We start from the raw sequence: 19,856 nt of genomic DNA, 5'->3' as shown, positions 1-19,856 counted from the left end.
TGGGGTCACAAAGATTTGGACATGACTTAGCAGCTGAGCACGAGTTATACAAGAGCACATATGGGGTCACAAAGAGTCAGACATGACTGAGCGACTTTCACTCTCATATATTTATAGGTAATAGAAACTGAAGCGTACTTAATGAAATCTTAACTGTAGAATGGTCATATTAACCACTGTTCACACTTCCTAATCTGTTCTAATTCAGCCTTAAAATTTCTTCCTCTACTGAACAATACTGAAAAAGTCTGTGGAGTAGCATATGGATCATGTTTATCATCTGACCTCTAAAAGAAATATTTAACGATAGAAACTACATGGTACATGTTCCTAGGATGTTGTGAAATAAGAGAAGGCAGGTTTGTGAGTAATCCTAGCATGAGGCTTGATGACGCCAGCAAGAAATCCTTGGTCAGGTGAGGGCTAGCTCCCTGGGATAAGGCACAAATCCAAGCTTTTCAGGTGTCTATCAAAAATAAGGACTCTTTTGCATAATTTGGGCTATCTATATAACCTCTTGTACTGCTTTGACTTCCAGACCGGAATCAATGTATCCCAGAAGAAGCCCTGGCCAGAGGCATCTGTGCTGGTTCCGCTAAGAAAGGCATGGGAGAATCCCCAGGGACAATGGCTTTCCAACCTCAAGTATTAAGTGATGTCTGGTTTCTATTATGTTGTTCCATGTCCTTTCAGAATACAACCTCTCATGGTTCCTGTTCTCCTTAGATGGAGGCATAAAACACAGTGAAGAGGAGGTACAGTGTTGAATATTCAAGTGGATGTAAAAAGAAGATGGAAGGAGAAATTAAATCTAACTTAAATAATAGAGGGAAGGAGAAACCAACCCAGAGGGGTTTGAAACTTCTGTAAAACTAAAGACACAGAAAACACAGCTGACCCAACACAGATAAGGTCAACTTGGAGTTGTCTTTGGCTACAACATGCATGAATGATGTTCTGAATTGCATCCTTTCTTATCACCAGCATCTCCATGCTGGTTACAAAGTCCACCACCAGGTTTGAGACTAGGCAAGATCAGCCTCTGAAGAAAGTGCGGTATTTGTCTTCCAGACACCAAGACAACCATGTCAGGCATGTGCAGATGGATTCCTCTACCCAAAGACACAGAAGTTAAAGAACATCATGGCGCCCCGAAGAGGGCACAAGACTGAGGAAACCAGTCACCCTTCTCCAAAGAGAAGCCAAAGTACAACAGTGGAGCTGAACTCAACTCTTTCTAGGAAATCTCTGACATTTCTCTCTTATCCCTTCCAAAATAAATGTACGAGAACAGAGAACTGACATGCTCCTTGGTCAGATCTCTCTCAAGGAGGGACAATATCCCTGATCATCACAAGAGATAAGCGGGTGAGCCAGTACATTTTCATGTCATTTGGAGAAAAGCAGGTATGCTTCTTGTCACTTATAAAACAAAGAATTTTGACCTTCATTTGAAAATCTGAACTGTGTATCTTTACTCAGTGAAAGCTCATGCTCTGATGAGAACAAATTTCTTTATATCCTTAATCCAAAGGTTAGAAACAATTTATCAGTGTGATGGAGCTTTTTTATGGCATGTAGAAAAGATTGGTCTTAAGAAGCAAACAGATACAGTTTTGGCAATCATTAAACATCTTCGTTCATAAATCTTTTCTCCTCCTGACCCTAAACTGAATGAGAATTAATGTAATAAAAGTCCTGATTCTTGGAACTTTGACATTAAGAACAAATGCATACGCTATAGCCTTTCCGTATTAAATTTCTTTTCTTCTTTTCTAAGGAGGTGGGAGCAAAATGTGTCATACATCGAAATAGACCCTTGTTTGCTTTACAGAACAGGCCACTGAGAACAATTGAAATATATTAATTTAGAAAAGTCAACACATAGGAACTATTTTTCATTAATGTGTCTAAAATATAAATTTTGTATTTCTACTTAGGAAGAAAAAACAGCTGTCAGAACAATTAGAGTAGTATGATCCCACTTGTTGTAAATTGAAGCGATTGCACATGGTTTAGAATGAGGGGAATGATCCACACCAAAAAAAAAAAGGTGTTGATAGTGGTTGTCTGGGTACACGAGCTCATGAGTGCTTTCTGATTTCTCCTTTTTTCTTCTATTTCTCTAAGGAACATGAATTGTTCTTGTAAAAGAAAAAAGCAGGGGGAGGGGAGGATTTTAAAAATGCTAAAATAAAATTCATAAAATAATACAATACTCATAAAAATACATCACAGATGATGTGTATGTATTTTCTTAGTCTACCTCCTGAAGTTCTTTGAGTATCACCAGCCATTCCCTCTGCCTCATTTTCCAGCTACAGTTGACTCCAAGGCCTAACTGTTTCTTAGAAAGAAGATGAGGATAAGACCTCAGAGATAGGGACCAGAAGCTGGCCTGGGACCTGGGACAGCAGAATTTACTTGGTCCCTTGCTTCTGGTATTATTAATACAGAAAGATGAAAGAACCAAATCCTGGCTTCCTTTCAAAGCTTAACGTACACCAGACCCCTTTTTCTTTCCTTCTTGCCTTTCTCCTTCTTCCCTTCCCTTCCTTTATTTTTTTCTTACTAAATTTGAAGCTTCTTAGAATAGGGGCCTTGTCTTAGAGTGCTATCATAGTGTTAATCCAAGGTAGTCCAAGGTGTTTGTTGAATAAAAGCTCAGAGATGCTAAGCTGTGTACGCAAGGTCACACAGCTAGTCAACAGCATGCTAAGGAGTAGCATTCAAGCTAAATGAGAAAGCCCACAGTGGAAATATGAAAGCATATTGTGTCAAATCAAAAGGAATGCTGGCACCTCAGGCAGGAGGGCTCTGTTAGTAAACAGACAAGGACATGGTGATTAATAGCATATGTAGGGACTGAGATAAAGAGAGCAAAGGCAGGAATCAAGCTGATACACTTTGGCACGTTTGCTAAGGCTCTGTTTATTATTACAGTTGCTTCTTCCTGGAAGCATTTTAACCATTGTTTTCAACTTCTCACAGCTAAGGTATATAGCTTTGTGAAAAGCATAGGTACCACCGGCATTACATTTTTGTGGAGACTATTCATGATAAATTTCCCACCCACATTGAAATCACAATGAGCCTGTTTCCATTAAAAGTCCCCGAGAGACAAAGCACCAAGTGTGCAAGTGACAAGACTACAGATGAGAGATTTCCCCCCACTGAACTGCCTACCCCATGAGGCAGCCAATGCAACCTTCAGGCCCAGGAGGTGAGGAAGAAATAATTTTGTTGGGTAAAAGTATTCTTGGTAACTACCTCCTTCGGAAATGGAAGAATTTCATTTTTCCATCTGACAAATAGAGAAGAACCTGTTTTCAGTGAAGACACTGGAGTTAATCGTCCCAGGATAATGGCTACCTTTGACCAAAGACGCAGCCCCAGGAGTTGTGGCTTCATTCCCTTCAAGTGTTGATCAGGTCTCAATCTTCGGGATGGTTGTGACATATTCTATTTCTGTAACTCCCTTTGAGAAAAGCATCCTATAATTTTTATCCACTTCATGTAGTTGCTGCTGATGGTGATTCGTATCTCCACTAGAACCATGCTGGGCGGAATTGACCCTTTGTGAGTATCCCTTCATGACACGGTGAATAGGAAAATAGAGGGGTGGAAAAAGGAGAAAGCAAACAAGCAAAGGCGGAGGGAAGAGACAGCAATGGGATGATGGAGCCACAAGGAACCATAATCCCACAACAATCTGACCCTCACATGTCTTTGCACCCACACCTAACTTGTTTCATGAAAGCTGTGTAGTTTTGAAAACCTCTAGGTTGCTGGGTTAGAGACATGAAAGTGCCCCACACATGCCAGTTGTTTGACTTTCCATCAAAACAATATTGAAGAAGAACTCTTACCTTAAATTTAGCAGGATCAGGAAAACACTGATTTTCTGGAAATAAAAACAGTTGTCACAGGCCAATTGCCTTCCTAATTCACTTCTACTAAAATAGGATCAATGTTCTGAAAGAAATCTAGCATAAAGTGTCCTACCTTTCTGTTCTTAAACTGACTACTTTCTAGAGGAGTGTTGGTGTTTACAATTTAGATAAATACACCACTAGTTCCTGGCTACTATGTGCTATTATGCAGTTTCAGAATTTCACTGGCTGACCTTGGTGGGGTTCTCTGTTCGTATGTAATTCGTAGGGAAGCTGTGGAAAAATACTTGAACTAGGAACTTCCCTGGTGGTCCAGTGGCTAGGAGTCTGTGCTTGCAATGCAGGGGGCCTGAGGGTCTATTCCTGGTCGGGAAACTAGGTCTCACATGCTGCAACTAAGACCGCATGCAGCCAAATAAAAAAATTAAAAAAAATACTCACTATCAAGGGGGAAGCATTGGTAATCTTGGTAAGGAACGCCACTTTTTAAAAATTATTAAACACAAAACAACTTCTACACACTACAGGAATGACTTTTTACTGTTTCTGGAGGAGTAAGACTGCATTAATTTGCTAGTGATTCTGTAACAAACTGTGGTTTTAATGACAGGAACTTCTTGTCATACAGCTCCAGAGACTGGAAGTCCGAGATTAAGGAGTTGGCAGGGCTGGTTCTGTGTAAAGGCTGGTGAGGGAGCCTCTGCTCTGTGGCTCTTTCTTAGCTTCTGGTAGCTTGCTGTCAACTTCAATGTTCCTTAGCTTGTAGATATGTCACCCCAATCTCTGCTTTCATCTTCACGTGGAGTTCTCCGTGCATATCTGTGTCCAAATTTCCCCCTTTTATAAGAACACCAGTCATACTGGGGTAGGTCTCATCCTAATGACCTAGTTTTAATTTAATTACCTCTTTAGAAAGACCTCATCTCCAAATAAGTAGGACTTCATATAAATTTTGGAGTGGACACAAATCACAAATCAACCTATAATAAGAACTAATATTTTTATAAATATTTATTTTTATTTATTTGTTTGGCTATGCCAGGTCTTAGTTGCAGCACATGGGATCTAATTCCCTGACCAAGGATCAAACCCAAGCCTCCTGCATTGGGAGTGTGTAGTCTTAGCCACTGGACCACCAGGAAAGTTCTCAACAAGAACTAATTTTCATTTTCTCAAGCTATATTGAGTCCTGGATGAAATCTGAGGTAAACTGATAGCATATTTCCAGATTATTCTGTGATGTTGAAATGCTCTGTGGAGATCAGTAACCCTAGGCTGCTTCTTGGAAGGTCTGGCTCAAGCATCTCAACGAAGGAAATCTATGAGATCTTAGAAAATTCCGACACTTGAATAAATGAAAAGAATACAAAGAGAATGATGTGCTTATTTTGGAGTTCAATATAGTAAATGGAATACTGAACACTGGTTCACACCAAGTATGAAGTGACCAGAGGTCATTTCTCTATTATGTTTCCTACACACCTTTAAAAAACAAGAAGACACCTTCAGCCACAGAAATAAACAACCCAATTCAAAAAAGGGGAAAGGACATGAGTAGATGTTTTGCTAAAGAAGATAGATGAATGACCAATAAACAAGTGAAATGATATTCATCATCACTAATCATTAGAGAAATGCAAGTTAAAGCACAGTGATTTACTATTTCACACCTTCAAGGATGGCTGTAATCTTTAAAACAATAGCACAAGTGTTAGTGAGGATGTAGGTAAATTGGAAGGCTGTGCTTATGGACGTGAGAGTAGGACTGTGAAGAAAGCTGAGTGCCAAAGAATTGATGCCTTTGAACTGTGGTGTTGGAGAAGACTCTTGAGAGTCCCTTGGACTGCAAGGAGATCCAACCAGTCCATTCTGAAGGAGATCAGCCCTGGGTGTTCTTTGGAAGGAATGATGCTAAAGCTGAAACTCCAGTCCTTTGGCCACCTCATGCGAAGAGTTGACTCACTGGAAAAGACTCTGATGCTGGGAGGGATTGGGGGCAGGAGGAGAAGGGGATGACAGAGGATGAGATGGCTGGATGGCATCACCGACTCGATGGACGTGAGTCTGAGTGAACTCCGGGAGTTGGTGATGGACACGGAGGCCTGGCGTGCTGCGATTCATGGGGTCGCAAAGAGTTGGATATGACTGAGCAACTGAACTGACTGACTGACTGTGCTTTGCTGGTGAGAATGTAAAATGGTGCAGCCTCTGTGGAAAGAAAGTTGGCAGATCTTCAAAAAGTCAGACATAGAACTACGTGTGTGCTTGTGTGTGCTAAGTCACTTCAGTCGTGTCCGACTCTTTGAGACCCCATGAACTGTAGCCCACCAGGCTCCTCTGTCCATGGGATTCTCTAGGCAAGAATACTAGAGTGGGTTGCCATGCCCTTCTCCAGGGGATCTTCCTGATGCAGGGATCAAACCTATGTCTTCTGCATTTTCAGGTGGGTTCTGTACCACTAGCACCACCTGGGAAGCCAGAACTACCATATGACTTAGCAGTTTCATTCCTAGGTATGTATCCAAAACAATTAAAAGCTGGTACTAGAGGAGACATTTGCAAAATAATGTTAATAGCACCATTACTCAAATAGCTGAAAAGTGAAAAGTCCTGACAGGTCAATGAATATACAAAATATGGTTTATAAGTACAATGGAATACTCTTCAGCCATAAAAAGAAATGAAAATTTGACATACATCATAACATAGATAGGGCTTCCCTGATAGCTCAGCTGGTAAAGAATCTACCTGCAATGCGGGAGACCTGGGTTTGATCCCTGGGTTGGGAGGATCCCCTGGAGAGGAGAAAGGCTACCCAGTCCAGTATTCTGGCTTGAAGAATTCCATGGACTGTATAGTCCATGGGTTCGCAAAGAGTCGGTCATGACTGAGTTACTTCACTCACTTATAATGTAGATGGTCCTTGAAAACATGCTTAGTGAAATCAGCCAGACACAGAAGGACATATATTGTATGATTCTACTTATTTGAGGTATCTAGAAAAGGCAATGAAGAAGGCAATGGCACCCCACTCCAGTACTCTTGCCTGGAAAAATCCCATGGACGGAGGAGCCTGGTGGGCCACAGTCCATGAGGTCACTAAGAGTCAGACAAGACTCAGCAACTTCACTTTCACTTTTCAGTTTCATGCATTGGAGAAGGAAATGGCAACCCACTCCAGTGTTCTTGCCTGGAGAATCCCAGGGACGGGGGAGCCTTGAGGGCTGCCGTCTATGGGGTCGCATAGAATCGGACACGACTGAAGCAACTCAGCAGCAGCAGCAGCAGAAAAGGCAAATTCATAGATAGAAAGTAGAATAGAAGCTCCAGGGGCTAGAGGCCTGGGAAGGGGGAAGTTATTGTTTAGTGGCTACAGGGATCATACCCACTGGAGACTGGTTTGATGAAAACTGTTTGGGTAGAGATAATGGGGATGGGTACATGGCATAGTGAGTATATTTCAGTTCAGTTCAGTTACTCAGTTGTGTCTGACTCTTTGTGACCCCATGGATTGCAGCACACCAGGCCTCCCTGTCCATCACCAACTCCCAGAGCTTGCTCAAAATCATGTCCATCAGTCGGTGATGCCATCCAGTCATCTCATCTTCTGTCGTCCCCTTCTCCTGCCTTCAATCTTTCCCAGCATCAGGGTTTTTTCCAATGAGTCAGTTCTTCATAACAGGTGGCCAAATATTGGAGTTTCAGCTTCAACATCAGTCCTTCCAATGAACACTCAGGACTGATTTCTTTTAGGATGGACTGGTTAGATCTTCTTTCAGTCTAAGGGACTCTCAAGAGTCTTCTCCAACACCACAGTTCAAAAGCATCAATTCTTTGGCACTCAGCTTTCTTTATGGTCCAGCTCTCACACCCATACATGACTACGGGTAAAACCATAGCTTTGACTAGATGGACCTTTGTTGGCAAAGTAATGTCTCTGCTTTTTAATATGCTGTCTATGTTGGTCATAACTTTTCTTCCAAGGAGCAAGTGTCTTGATTTCATGGCTGCAGTCACCATCTGCAGTGATATTGGAGCCCAAGAAAATAAAGTCTCTCACTGTTAACATTGTTTCCCCATCTATTGTGAGTATACTTAATGGCACTGAATTGTACACTAATAAATAGTTAAATTATAAACTTTATATTCTGTATTGCCACAAAGATGTAGCATGTACATAAAAAAGGCAGTGTTTGGAAGGAATAGAGCTCACAAGCTCATCAGTTGTTGCCACACTGGTTAAAGAATAGTCTCCCTAAAGTCCTATTAGACGTGGCTTCCCTTCCTAAATTCAGTCATTAATGTATTGCAACACAATACAACAAATCCTTATTGAGTACCTACTCTGTAAAAAGCACCATCATTGCTCCCAACTAATCTATTAAAGGAGCCAGGAAATAAGAGGAATATTAGCAAAGAACAATGGAAAAGGGAGGCTATTATCTAGTTTTGGGATAGAACCGATTCAAGGAATCATACAAGTTTTAACAAGAGATTGGTCCTCAGTGGTAGATGAGATTGGGCAGAGGTAAGTGAGTGGCGAGAGCATTCCAGTCTAGACAGAGTGAGCAACATGAGTGGAGATTCCAAGGCAGGGAAATGCAAGCGTATCTGGTGAACAGGAAAGAGTCAGTGTTAAGTTAGGATACACTGAGGGAGAAGGAGACGATGATGCTGTAAAGGTGGCCTGTTGTAGAGAGCTTGCAAGGTTGGGCTGAGGACATCATATGTCATTTGGAAGCCAACTGTGAAGAGATATGACAGGAGCTGCACTTCTGCATGATTCCTCGGGGTTCAGTGTGGTGGTTCAGGCAAGGGCGTCAAACAGGGTGATGGCAGCAGCCACAGTCCAGCCCAGAGCAAGATGAGGAATGCTCCTCAGAGCAGATCTCTTGGGTGGAAGGTGGAGGAAAGAAAATAGGCAAGTATGGAGATGAAGGCATTTGAGGAGAGAGGCAAGAGAATTCAATTTCTTATGGCTGGGTTGTGACGGGCCTCATGTAGTGAAACCACCATAGATTTATACTTGTTAATCCTAACACAGCCTTCACCACCCGGTTCTTTTCTCATTGTCTGCAGAAGATATTTCAAGCCTTTTCCACCTTCCTCAGATTTCCTCCCATTCTGCCATCTTCCTTTTCATTCTCACTTTCTGACTTTGCCTAGAATCATCGACATCATCAAAGCAGAATTCCTTCACCGTCTTGCCATCCTAGCAACAAACGGACTTGCCTCTGAACCTGCTCTCTCCTCCCTCGCTCCTCCTGCTCCACAAACTGAGCTCTACCCATGAGCTCTGCCAACCTCCTTCAAACTTGAAATGATCAGCGATCCCCTCTCCTGTAAAGCCACACTTCACCTTTCCCCTGGATCCTTCCCATAGAGACTTTTTGGAGAAGGAGATGGCAACCCACTCCAGTATTCTTGCCTGGAAAATCCCGTGGACCGAGGAGCTGGTAGGCTACAGTCATGGGATCACAAGAGTTGGACATGACTTAGTGACTAAACCTCCATAGTCTAAATCATAGAGATTAAACCAGGTCACTAAACCATGGAGACTGTTAAATGCTCAAATCACTCTTCTTAAAAGCCAGCCTTTCTCTTCTTAAAAAATGAAGCCATTGGCACTTGTCCTTTCTCGATGCTGCTGCTTCTTGCTTCCCTACTCCAGCCAGTCTTGTTGAAAGCATGGCTAGTGCTGGCTGGCCGGGTACACTCATGGTGAGGTGGTCTCACCCTCCCTCCTCACTTTCTGCTCACTCCTCATCATGTGGCTTCCACCTCCACCCTTCACTCAAACTGCTGCTACCAGCGGCACTGACGACTTCTTAGTAACTGTCATGTGAACACTGATCAGTTCTATTCTTACTTGACTATTCTTGAGTTTTTTTTTTTTAAAGATTTATTGAGATATGATTCACGTACTCTATAATATACCCATTTAAAAAAGTACAATTAGTGTATTCACATTTTAGATACATTAGTATATTCAGAGTTGTGTAATTATCACCACAATTTTTTTTTCAGTTATCACTTGGGTATTTTTTTATTGTGGTAAAATACACAGAACATAACATTTACCATCTTAGCCATTTTTAAGTTGCATTTTAGTGTGTTGAGTTCATTCACATTGGTATGCAACCATCATCACCATCTCTGTTCAGAACTTTTCTTCTTGCTAAACTAAAACTCTGAACCCATTAATAAATAACTCCCCTCTCCCCCTCAGCCTCTGGCAATTGCCATTCTATTTTCTTTTTTTTTAAATTTTATTTTATTTTCAAACTTTACAATATTGTATTGGTTCTGCCACATATCGAAATGAATCTGCCACAGGCATACATGTGTTCCCTATCCTGATCCCTCCTCCCTCCTCCCTCCCCATACCATCCCTCTGTTCTTATGAACTTGATTACTCTAGGTGAGTCATATATGTGGAATCATATAGTATGTTTTTGTGATTGGCTTACTTCACGGTGTAATGCCCTAAACTTCAGATGTACTGTAGCGTGTGTCAGAATTGCCTTCCTTTTTAAGGCTGAGTATTATTCCACTGTAGCTATGTATCACAGTTTGTTCATCTGTTTATCCATCTGTGGACCTGTAGATTGTTTCCACCTTTTGGTTATTGTGGCTAGTTGCTGATATTAACATTGGTGTACAGGTATCCTTTTGAGTCCTGGCTTTCAATTCTTTGGGGTGTACATGGAGAAGTAGTATTGCTGGATCATAGGTACTTATATTTTGAGGAATTGCCATACTGTTTTCCATAGTAGCCTCACCATTTTACACTCAATTCAACAGTGCACAAGGGTTCAATTTCTCCACATCCTCATCAATACTTTTTTAATAGTAGTCATCCTAATAGGTGGGAGGTTATATCTCATCATGGTTTTGATTTGCATTTCCCTAATGAGTGAAATATCTCTTCATGTGCTTATTGGTCGTTTGAATATCTTCTTTGGAGAAATGTCTATTCAAGTTCTTTGCCCATTTTTGAACTATGTTGTTTGAGGTATTTTTGTTGTTGTTAAGTTGTAGGAGTTCTTTATATATTCTGGATATTAATTGCCATAATCAATTTTAGAACATTATCACCTCAAAAGGAAAACTCACACCCCTTAGCTGTCAGCTTAAATCCTCCATCCCCTACTCTTGGGTTTTTGACAGCAGTGTTACTCCTTTCTTGCAGAATTCTCTTGCCTTGGCTTCTAGAAATTACCCTCTTCTGGTTTATTCCTACTTCTCCAGTCACACCTTTGCTTTGTTTCTTCTGCCATCACTTACACTTTGATATTCTTCAGGAATTCCATCCCTGACCCTTTCTCTTCACACCCTACACTCTCCTTGCTGCTGCTAAGTCGCTTCAGTCGTGTCCGACTCTGTGCGACCCCATAGATGGAAGCCCACCAGGCTCCCCCGTCCCTTGGATTCTCCAGGCAAGAACACTGGAGTGGGTTGCCATTTCTTTCTTTAATGCATGAAAGTGAAAAGTGAAAGTGAAGTCGCTCAGTCGTGTCCGACTCTTAGTGACCCCATGGACTGCAGCCTACCAGGTTCCTCCATCCATGGGATTTTCCAGGCAAGAGTACTGGAGTGGGGTGCCATTGCCTTCTCCGTACACTCTCTTTAGGTGGTCTCATTTAACTCCATGATTTCTATAGCGAGTCTCAAATTTCTATTTCCAGTCCTGATGGCTTAAGACCACATCCAATTCATCTCCACTTCTTGTTGCCTCTGACTCTTTCACAACTCTAAATCCATTGGTTTTGCAGCATCTCCAGTACTACTCTCTGATTTCCAACCACCATCATCCATCATCCACCATCTCTTGCCTGGATTACCTCAAAGCCTCCTAACTGGTCTCCCTTCCTCGAGTTTTGCATCCTTCCAATGCACACAGTTTCCCAAGAGATTTTCTACAGTGGAAAATTGGGACTATCTCTTTGGAACTTGACGGAGAAGACTACACTGGAGATTTAAATGGAAACTTGAGAATTAATTGCATGCAACAGACAGTATTGAACAATATTTGATGTTTATTGAACTTGAATATATATCTTATGAATATATATCTTACAAAAAATAAGTATAATATATATTTATACTGTTTATATATATATTGTTAGTATAAAAGCATATACTTTGCTTTAGTACAGTATAAGTATTATCAGTATATATGTATTATAATAAATATATATATGTATCATAAATCTGAATATATACTTTACTACATTGGTTTTAAATGCAATTTCTAAGAATTCTCATCTGTCTTCAAAATTTCAATATTTGTGTTTTTAAACCCATTAACAACTATTTGGGCAGCTCCACATGATCTCATTTTGGGGCTGAACTGCCCATATTTGTTCTGTGCTGGCACTTAAGGAGCTCTTTCGTGTCTGCTGCATGCTCTGCTAACATACCTGTACCGGTTGTGTTCTCTCTCTCCTCAGGAATCTCTGGCTTTTGGAGGGACTGAAGAAATTTCCAACTTGAATACTAGCTGAATTCTTTGGATCACATGATCAGGAGTCAGTTGAAGTTTTTGTTCCCAATTATTTCACACAATCAGGAGGCTTCCCTAGTGGCTCAGATGGTAAAGGATCTGCCTGCAATGTGGGAGACCTGGGTTCGATCCCTAGGTTGGGAAGATCCCCTGGAGAAGGGCATGACTACCCACTCCAGTATTCTTGCTTGGAGAATCCCATGGACAGAGGAGCCTGGTGGGCTACAGTCCGTGGGATCTCAGAGAGTCGGACACAACTGAGCAACTAACACATCATTTATCTAAACACAGAGACCTGATGAATGAACTTGGGACATAGTAATGACTACATAATTTCCATAAAAGAATGTATCCTTATATATCTAGCCCCAAGAAGTATGAGAATTTTTTTTTAATTTTATTTTATTTTTAAACTTTACATAATTGTATTAGTTTTGCCAAATATCAAAATGAATCCGCCACAGGTGTATGAGAATTTGTTATTAAGCCCTCATTATACTTATTGAGTCTCCGTGACTCACTTAGGCTTCACAACAACCCAAGGAGGTAGATCTCATGACGTCCATGTTACAGATGCAGTTACTGATAGAAGTTATAGGCTGCCCAAGGTTGCTCAGCATATATAGTGAAGCCAGGATTCAAACCCAGGCTGACCAGACTCAATGGCCAGGATCATAAGCCTTATTTTCAGTTTTGTTCCTGAAGCAAAGCCAGGTGCCTGGTGTCTGAAGGCGGCACAGATAAAACTATACAAAGCAAACACACGGTAAATACATCACGCTCCTAACTCACCTGAGCCTTCCACTTCTGTCATTGCTTTTCATCCTTCCAAGAACCCCAAGCATGTGAGGACAGGGTCCTTGTCTCCATTTTAGAGAAGTAGGGACTGAGACACAGGCAGGTTAAGCAACTTGCCCACCGTCTCACAGCGAGGCAGCGGCTCAGTTGATATTAGAACCCGGGTCTCTTGGCTTTTAGTTAAAAAGCTTTTTTCCATTACAGCACAACCTCGTGGCCTTCAGCTTTCAAACTCGATTGAACAGCAGCATACGAATTAACTGAGGGTTACTATATTATCTCCTAAAACGATAGCTTCCCATTAAAAAAAAAAAAAGGAACAGCAAAAAATTCACCAATGGAACATGTGCAAAATACATTTTTCAAGGTCATTCTTATCCAGAGCTGTCTTAAAAGAATTATTATTCTCCATTTGGGCTTTTGGCCCATGATCCAATGGCATGGGTAGTTAAGTGATAATTTAACATTTTAAATAATGTTTCAGAATTGATTTCTCGTTAATTGGCCTGATTTGAGAAGTTGATGGATTTGGAAGATGGGTGTTAAAAGGAACTGAGATATTGGTTAACCAGCACAGCTATGGAATTAGAAAGATGTTGATTTGGATCAAAGCAACCCAAAGAGTTCTAGCAGTGATTGGGTTAGGTGGGCTGACAGGACAGCACAGTCAACTTTGTGTTGGTAATTTATCTTTCACAATACATGCCTATGTGATGGACCGGAGTGGAGTTAACAACAGTATTTGGTTATAAAGTACTACCTATACACACTTGTTTTCCCATCTATTTCCCATGAGGTGATGGGACCAGATGCCATGATCTTCGTTTTCTGAATGTTGAGCTTTAAGCCAACTTTTTCACTCTCCACTTTCACTTTCATCAAGAGGCTTTTGAGTTCCTCTTCACTTTCTGCCATAAGGGTGGTGTCATCTGCATATCTGAGGTTATTGATATTTCTCCCGGCAATCTTGATTCCAGCTTGTGCTTCTTCCAGCCCAGCATTTCTCATGATGTACTCTGCATATAAGTTAAATAAACAGGGTGACAATATACAGCCTTGATGTACTCCTTTTCCTATTTGGAACCAGTCTGTTGTTCCATGTCCAGTTCTAACTGTTGCTTCCTGACCTGCATACAGGTTTTTAAGAGGCAGATCAGGTGGTCTGGTATTCCCATCTCTTTCAGAATTTTCCACAGTTTATTGTGATCCACACAGTCAAAGGCTTTGGCATAGTCAGTAAAGCAGAAATAGATGTTTTTCTGGAACTCTTTTGCTTTTTCGATGATCCAGTGGATGTTGGCAATTTGATCTCAGGTTCCTCTGCCTTTTCTAAAACCAGCTTGAACATCTGGAAGTTCACGGTTCACATATTGCTGAAGCCTGGCTTGGAGAATTTTGAGCATTACTTTACTAGCATGTGAGATGAGTGCAACTGTGCAGTAGTTTGACCTAGATAGCACAGTAAAAAGCAGAGATATTACTTTGCCAACAAAGGTCCATCTAGTCAAGACTATGGTTTTTCCAGTGGTCATGTATTGTATGGATGTGAGAGTTGGACTGTGAAGAAAGCTGAGCGCCGAAGAATTGATGCTTTTGAATTGTGCTGGAGAAGACTCTTGCAAGTCCCTTGGACTACAAGAAGATCCAACCAGTCCATCCTAAAGGAAATCAGTCCTGGGTGTTCAGTGGAAGGACTGATGCTGAGGCTGAAACTCCAATACTTTGGCCACCTCATGCGAAGCGCTGACTCATTGGAAAAGACCCTGATGCTGGGAGGGAGTGGGGGTGGGAGGAGAAGGGGACAACAGAGGATGAGATGGTTGGATGGCATCACTGACTTGATGCACATGAGTTTGGGTAAACTCCGGGAGTTGGTGATGGACAGGGAGGCCTGGCGTGCTGCGATTCACGGGGTCGCAAAGAGTCAGACACGACTGAGTGGCTGAACTGAACTGATACACACTTGTTGGAATTGGTGTTGGCTTTGCCTGTAAGGTATTTTTGTTTATGGAAAGTATGTCTTTAAAACACCTACAGATATATGTATTAGACTGCAATTCAACAAATAATGACTGAGGACTCTGTTCAAAATGAGATGCCAAGTCCTGAATCAGGATTTTTGATGGTATATGAATCTATGAGCCTCAAGAATACAGGAGTAGCCCCCGTCGTGGCTGCCTGTATCCTATCCTGTCCCCTGCTCTTTGGGGGAGCCCAAGCCCTCATTTCACCCATTCAGGTGTTGGGAGATTCCCAATTTCTGAGCTCCCAACCATCCAAGAAGGGGATGTGGGGGGAGGAAGCCCCACCTACCTTTTGGCTTTGTTCCCAGGCCAAATAAAGCTAGAAAAGTCTTTCTATTTTGAGAAAAGCAATTTATTCTGGACTCATGTTTTCTCCCACACTTGGGCAGGTGAGATAATCTTAATGCAGTTTTATCAGCCTTAACTCTTGAATTCTTGGCTGCTAAACTTAAAAAAAAAAAAAAAAAAAAAACTCAAAGAAGCGTAAACCTTCCATTTCCATACCAAAGCGCACAAGGCTCTTCTTGGAAACCTTTATCTCTTTAGTGGCGGTGCTTGTCTCATATTCTGTCACAGGATGGTGAGAAAATCAGCTATAAGAAGGGAAAATACTGTGCTGGCAGAAACTTAAAACTAACTCGCTGATAACAATGAAGCAATAAGCATATGTTCTGTTCTCCCCTCTTTCTTAAGCAAATACGTTGAGAAGAAAAAAATCTCTTACATAAAACAATCTTTCACATCTCACACGAAGACTCAAAAATGTATAGCCTTGACTTCACCATGTACAGATTCGGAGCTGCTTTTGTTCTCAAGTTTTTGCTTAAGATCTTAAGAAATACCTCTCAAGATGGATTAAAAACAAAACAAGAAAAAATTAAAAGGTGCCTCTGAGAAAGTAGAACACAAACCAGGGTTCATCTCCAACAAGAAATACATGGGTTTTTGTGTGTGGTGGAAGTTTTATGGATGCTCTGTAGGTCACACAGATGTTAAGGGAAGGTCTGTAGTTACAATTTCATGTCTGTGCTTATGTGCTCTATGATAAATCACATTTATCTCTCCAAACATTTCAGCCACTTGTTATCATTTTTCAATTATTTTTACTCTGTTCTGGGGGACTTTCACAGGGATAATTTATCTCTTAAATCTCCTGTTTTTTATTTGCCCCCAGTGAGAGAAGCAGGAAGTATACAGCAGATCTTGGAAAGGAAGAAGTTGGCTGTTCCCCATAAAACTCTAAGCTGCTCTTAACCCTTCTCCCTCTAAGAGTTTTTTAAACTTGATGAAAGAATGGCCAAAAATTGAATGAATCAAAGGATAAGAATATAAGTTCAAAAACCAGGGAACATTCCTGAAGAAAATACTTTATACTTAGGGAAGAATCAAATATGTCCCCCAAGTCCCCAAATATAATAAAGACACCTAAAAGCTTATTTAAGATTTATATTTATGATTTTCTATAGGTTCACAAAATTTAATTTCTATTTTAGAATATTTAAATACAACTCTTTCCCTCTGATTTGTGAATATCAATATGTCACGTATAATATTTATGTAGCAGATTAGCCAACTCTACTGAAAGTGGTGGAGATGTCCCTGGTGGTTCAGTGGTTAAGAGTACACCTTCTAATGCAGGGGAAGTGAATAAGGTCCCTCACTGGGGAACTAAGATCCCACGTGCTACAGGCAAGTAAGCCCTCAAGCCACAGCTAGAGAGAAGCCTGCACACCTCAAGGAAATATCCTATGTGCTGCAACTAAGACCTAACACAGCCAAAAATAAATAAATACTTAAAAAACAGAAAGTGGTAAAGTAAGGATAAAAATAGACCCTTAATAGGGCTGTTGTGAGGATTAAAATATGTAAAATGTTCATAAATGGGAGCACAGTGTTTAATATTTGCTTGTTGTTATTGTTGTTATTATGACTTATAAATGTATCTCTATATTTACTCTCCACACAATTGAGACCAAGTTATATATACTTTTTTTGTCACCTACTATTTTTTAAACATAATAGCTTTCAGATACTTTTCCACGTTAATAACTACTGTTGTCGTTTGGTTGCTAAGTCGTGTCCAACTCTTAGTGACCCCATGAACTGCAGCACTCCAGGCTTCCCTGTCCTTCACCATCTCCCAGAGTTTGCTTAAACTAATGTCCATTGAGTCAGTGATGGATGCCATCCAACCATCTCATCCTCTGTCACCCCCTTCTCCTCTTGCCCTCAATCTTTCCCAGCATCAGGGTCTTTTACAGTGAGTCTAAATGTATGTTTTTTTAAAAAGAGAGCAAAGAAGAATGTGGACTATACTGGATAGTTGCTGGACTCAATCAGTCTTGAAAATAAATGCCACAAATTCACCAGGTCCTTCTCCTGTACATTCCAGTCACATGATTCAGTATTGTCAAAGAGAGCAATGTAAATAGCATCCAGTTTCTATGAACTGACTTGGCAACCAGATCTAACTAAGCAGAGGGCAATTGGTCTGCAGGAGGATCCCAGGGGCTCCTGCACATTAGGGCAACTCAACCCCATCGGGAAGTCTAGTGATGTCCTAGGGTGACAAAATGGTAGGATGACTTCTTAAGCAGAATTAATGTTTTATTATTGTGAGGGGACTTGAAACTCCAATTCTGGTTTGACCTCCAGTTATAAGCTGGTTCTGAGTCGAGGAACCAACATAATCTGGGAGCCGGCTGGCTCCACTACAACTAGGCCTTGACACTGGTTTTGACCTGAAAGGGCTCTTGGAGGGAGCCCATGGCGAGGAGACAGGGCACCGGCTTCATGCTTGGTGGTAGCCACCTTCTGCATTGGGTTGAATAGTGTCCCCACAAAGTTATTTCATGTCTACCTGGAATCTGTGAACATGACCTTTCTTGGAAGTAAGTCTTTGCAGATGTAGTCAAGTTAAAAACAAGATCATACCACATTTGTCTGACTCTTGTGACCTCACGGACTATAGACCCTCAGACTCTTCTGTCCATGGGATTTCCCAGTGAAGAATACTGGAGTGGGTTACCATTTCCTTCTCTAGGGGATCTTTCCCACTCAGGGATCCAATATGCATCTCCCGAATTTGCAGGCGGATTCTATACCACTGAGCCTCTAGGGAAGCCCATACCATATAAGATTGGGCCTTAAATCCAGAAGAGGGGAATTTGGACATGAGAAGAATTCCATGTGACAATGGAGGAAGAGACTGAAGTTATTTTGCTTCAACCCAAGGAATGCCAGGGATTGCTGGCAACCACCTGAATCTAGGAGAGTGGAATTGAACAGATTCTTCCTCTGAGATCCCAGAAGGGAATCAACTGTTCTACACCTTGATTTGGGGTGTCTGGCCTTCAGAACTGCAAGAGAAATTTTTATCATTTTAAGCCTCAAAATTTATGAAAATTTGTTACAGCAGCCCTCCAGAACTAATATACCTTCTACGGATATATGCAAATCAGAATGGAAATATGAAAAGTGTATACCCAGAGTAGATAGACAAATAGGAAGGGAGGAGAGGAAAAAGGAAGGAAATGTAGAGAAAGAACAAGTGTGTAGTTGGTCAATATTGTTTAATCAGAGGATGTCAGATATTGCTTTGTTAAGGTGTTAAGCCTCATTAGCTCATCTAAGAATCTGGTCCTGAATCCACAGTTGATAGAACATACACATGGATGAAACACTAATCAGTGAGAGTCAACATGGATTTATCTGTAAGCAGTGTGCTACTTAGATGCCGTGTGGACATCACACTCACATTATTCATCCATGGTCCTCTCTCTTTATTTTTTGGCTGCAGTAAGCATGTGGGATCTTAGTTTCCCAACCAAAGATTGAACCTGTGCCCCCTGCATTGGAAGCTCAGAGTCTTAACCACTGGACCACCAGGGAAGACTCCATGGTCCCCTTTCTTGCAGACCCAGGCCCAAGTCTAAAGAGCAGGAGGAGGATTTGAGTGTCCCTCTAGGTGGTGATTTTAAATTATACTAAGCTATTCTCTTTTATGCAAACCTTGGTGACTTGCCTGCTGGTGAGTGTATTCTGGGGGGCTTTAGCTGCCTTTGCTCTGGGCCCTGCTGCTGATGCCAGAACCTGGGTGCATGTTACACATCCTTGTCGAAGAATACTTTAACCCCTGTTGGTTTATTCCCTGCAGTCCTAGGATTTAAAAGCATGTGAATGAACCCCATGAGTGCATGCTAAGTCGCTTCAGCCATACCTGACTCTTTGTGACCCCATGGACTGTAGCCCACCAGGCTCCTCTGTCTGTGGGATTCTCCAGGCAAGAATACTGGAGGTTGTTACTATGCCCTCCTCCAGGCAATCTTCCTGACCCAGGAATCAAACCTGTGTCTCTTGGGTCTCCTGCATTGGCAGACAGGTTCTTTACCTGTGCCACTTGGGAAGCCCTGAATGAACTCCGGCCAGGGTCAAATAATCAGGCTGAAAGAGAAAACATGAGTTTTTGCGGAATGAATTTTGGAGTGCCCCTTTGCTTCACAACAAGGATCACTGACTATAGTATCTTGCCAGGGCCACCATGACCAAGTACCACAGACTAGGAGGCTTCAGTGACAGAAGTGTATGGTCTCACAGTTCTACAGGCCGGAAATCTGAAATCAAGTTGTAGACGGG

The sequence above is a fragment of the Bos indicus genome, chromosome 11 (genome assembly GCF_029378745.1).
Source record: "Bos indicus isolate NIAB-ARS_2022 breed Sahiwal x Tharparkar chromosome 11, NIAB-ARS_B.indTharparkar_mat_pri_1.0, whole genome shotgun sequence".
Lineage (NCBI taxonomy): Eukaryota > Metazoa > Chordata > Mammalia > Artiodactyla > Bovidae > Bos > Bos indicus.
The sequence above is the reverse complement of the archived record's forward strand: the minus strand, read 5'-3'. Positions refer to the sequence as shown.